Source organism: Haemaphysalis longicornis, unplaced genomic scaffold (genome assembly GCF_048455015.1).
Source record: "Haemaphysalis longicornis isolate Haplotype H1 unplaced genomic scaffold, Haemaphysalis longicornis Haplotype H1 scaffold_6, whole genome shotgun sequence".
NCBI lineage: Eukaryota > Metazoa > Arthropoda > Arachnida > Ixodida > Ixodidae > Haemaphysalis > Haemaphysalis longicornis.
Window position 1 is genome coordinate 122,067,340 of NW_027526407.1, and position 3,918 is coordinate 122,071,257.

Here is a 3,918-nt window from a genome sequence, read left to right on the forward strand (position 1 = left end):
AGCTGTCCTGTTAAGGAAGATGGCACCTGTAGTGTTGTTCGTTTACACCAGATGGCCTTCTGAGTCATTGGACACACAATGGATGGCGCTACTGCGCTCGTGTGTATATAAACGATACTCGCTGATTAAACTGGGTTATTGTCATGGATCGTACAGTGGTGTAGTGTGTTTACTTTTACGTGTCGCCGTGCCGGCTACACGACATTCTGGCGACGAGGATGTCTTCCACGGGCATTTTGCCACCGCCTCCGTTTCTTGCCACCCCTGGCACGCCCGATGTTCCATGGGCCCGATGGTTACGTCTCTTTGAGAGGTTTCTGCGGGCGTCCGGAGCGACCGAGCTACCGGCACCCCGTCACGGAGCCCTCTGCTTCACTGTCTTGGTACGGAAGGAAAGCGGATTTTCGACGCGCTTCCGCCTAGTACGACGCAAACCAAGACAGAGCTAACGAGTGCTGCACCCGGTGTCACGCCCACGCCAGATGCCGCCACTGGAATCATCGGAACCACTGCAGCTACTGGAACGCAAGACGGGACCACTGGAGCCCCGCGCACACCCGACGAGTACGACGTAGCCGTTGAGATGCTTTCGAAGCATTTCGTCGCCCCTTGCAACGTCCCCCTTCAACGCCATTGATTCCGGGAGCGTCGTCAACTGCAAGGTGAGCCCATCACTGATTTCGCCGTAGCGCTTCGGGAGTTAGCAGCTCTTTGCAATTTCGCCACCCAAGCGGACGAAAACCTGTGTGAACAGTTCGTAGCAGGCGTCTCATGCCCGCGGCTACGAGAGCGATTGCTGCTGGAAGGCGATAACCTTACGTTCGATCATGCTGTCGAGGTAGCACGGATTCATGAGCAAACCCAGCGGTAATCCGAAGCCTTCGCCAATCCGGTGCAGCGCATTCAGCATCAGTTGCAAGACAGCTCAGCCAGGCAGGGTCGATGAGAGAACGGCGATAATGGCACACGCCTCCCGGGCCGTCGCCACTTCAGCTCACGCGCGTACAGCGCACATTCACCTGATGTGAATGCCGCCGCCGCTGTTGTCGCCGGGCATAGAAATGCAAATGCCTGCGGAAACTGCGGCGCAACAGGTTGTTCGCCTTCGGAATTCCCCGCGCGTGGTCGCACATGTTTTGCCTGCGGACGCCGCGGCCACTTTAAGGGGGCATGTCGCAGCTACCGTCGCGGCCGAGAAGGGTATTCTGCAAAGGTCCATGAAATCGTTCCGGAAGATGATGCTGCCAGTGTCATTAGCATCTTGGCGGTCCGTACTGATAAGAGTACAGGCGTCTATGTGGATGTCAAGGTCGCGCCAGTTACTGCGACGACACGGGTGCATACCATGAACTTCTTGGTTGACACATGCTCGGCCGTCTCTATTATGGGTAGGCACCAATTCCAAGGCTTGTTCGAAAACGCAATACAACTGACAAGTTCCCATCTTACATTGCTTGATTTTTCGCACAGGAAGATTCCCGTTCTCGGATCATTTCACGCCCTAGTCACGTACAAGGGGAAAGAAGCCATTGTAACTTTTCATGTTACGTCATGTGGTACATCTCTCCTTGGCCTGCATGCCGTTCAAGCCCTTGGCTTTCGCATCATGGGAGAGGAATTGCGCTGCCTGCAAATGTCCACGCAGGAATGCAGAGAGCTTCCAGCTATGAATTCAGGCCTTCCCCAAAGCACCGTGCATAAAAAACCCCTTGGCCCTCCCAAGTTTGGTATGCCACCAACACTGTGGACCAAGTTTGGCCACTTGTTTTTGCCTGGCCTGGGACTTGTAAGAGGTGTGCAACACAAAGTTAAGATGAAATACTCCATCGCAATAGTCGCACAGAAGCTGAGGCCTCTACCATTTTCAGTCCGCCAGCCTGTCTCTGACGATATTGAGAAGCTACTTCTGCTGATGTCATTGAGAGAGTCAATGCTTCCGAGTGGGTATCTCCTATTGTAGCAGCCCGCAAAGCAGATGGTAGCATTCGACTGTGTGTCGATCTCCGGGAACCCAACAAAGCTATAGTAGCAGACACCTTCCCTTTGCCTCATATGGAGGAGCTGCTTCATGCCCTCAATGGAGCACGCTGCTTTTCCAAGGTGGACCTGGCATCAGCCTACTACCAGGTTGTACTCTACCCAGACAGCAGAGACCTAACTTCATTTATAATGCACGATGGCCTCTTTAGATTCAAGAGGGTCTGCTTCGGGTTGGCATCGGCACCAGCTGCGTTTCAGCAGATCATGACGAAAATTCTTGGAGGTTGCAAAGGGGTCTTGTGCTACTTGGATGACAATCATTTTTGGCAAGACGGAGAGCGAACACAGGCAAAACCTGGAGCAAGTGCTGGAACAAATAGCAGGAGCTGGGCTCAAGCTCAACGAAAAATGCGTTTTCAACACGTCGGAGCTGTCGTTCTTAGGACATCACGTCAGCGCAGAGGGTATAGCACCGCTCCAGGCCAAGGTTGATGCAATCATTAATGCTCCTGCGCCTAAAGATACAGCCACGCTACGCTCCTTTTTGGGTCTAGTTGAATACTATTGTAAATTTGTGCCATGACTGGCAGTGGAAGTAGAGCCCATGCGCCGTCTACTTCGCAAATTCGTGCACTTCGACTGGGATGACGCCGCGAAAGAGAGCTTCGCGGGAGTAAAAAGACTTCTAGCATCCCACAAGGTCCTACGAATGTTTGACCCGGCGCTACCTGTAATTGTCGCAACAGATGCCTCTGCGTACGGTCTCGGTGCCGTACTGCAGCAAGTGGAGGGGTCCCATGTGCGGACTGTGGCATTTGATCGCGGACATTAACAGAGACAGAACGAAAATACACGCCCGGAGAGCGTGAGGCCCTTGCCTGTCTGTGGGCCTGCGAGAAGTGGCACGTTTACCTCTGGGGCCGATCATTTACTCTACTGACGGATCACCAGGCTTTGGTGGCATTGCTCTCATCCCGTAGCACAGGACAGCGGACACTTCGTATCGCAAGGTGGACCGCACGACTGCTGCGCTACAACTTCCAAATACAGTACCGCAGCAGAGCCCACAACCAGGTAGCAGATGCCTTGTCCAGACTGCCCGTGCCAGACACAGAAGGTGGCTTCCAGGTTGATGAAGAGGTTGTGTCCTTGGTTACATCGTCTGTACATTGGGGCAATCTTCAGGTTGCTACCGCTGAGGATGACATACTACGGCAGGTCGTGCACTTTGTCCAGTCATCATGGCCAACAAGGAAAAGACTTGCCGCAGAACTGACGCCGTACTACGATATACGAGACGAGCTCTCGGTAGTAGATGGGTTGGTTCTGCGCACAGAACGCGTTGTAGTGCCTGCCAAGCTAAGGGATACATTCATTCAGTTAGCTCATGAGTCGCACCCGGGAATTGTGAAGACTAAGATGCGCACCAGGGAAAAGTACTGGTGGCCTTGCCTCGACAAGCATGTGGAGGCCGCCGTCCGGAGCTGCAGCGTCTGCCAAGCCTCGGACAAGAGTGTCAAGAACTGGCAAGCACCACTCCAGCCTGTTCCGCTTCCTGACAGGCCCTGGGACAAAATATCAATATACATAATGAGCCCCTTTGAACTTGCACCGGCTGACTGTCGATTTGTCATCGTGGTAGTGGGCTACTACTCCAGATGGCCAGAGATTGCATTCTGCAGTGACATCACTTCTCGCACGGTGATCAACTTCCTGTTTGCTGTCTTTGCGCGAGAGGGTTACCCTACTGAACTAGTCTCAGATCACGGCCGACAGTATACGTCGAGTGAATTCGAGTGCTTCCTTGCGGACAGGGGCATCAAGCGTTTCTTCTCGGCAATTTACCACAGTCAAGCCCATGGCTTAGTGGAAAGATTCAACAGGGTCTTGAAATCTTATATTCTTGAATCCCCATATTCACCGGCTGCTTTTACCGAA

General features: G+C 53.3%; 1 pseudogene; it reads left to right on the forward strand.

Annotated features, from left to right (window-relative positions):
* Window positions 1–218: 218 nt before the first annotated feature.
* On the forward strand, window positions 219–1,433 carry LOC144143232 (uncharacterized; annotated as a pseudogene).
* Window positions 1,434–3,918: the final 2,485 nt, after the last annotated feature.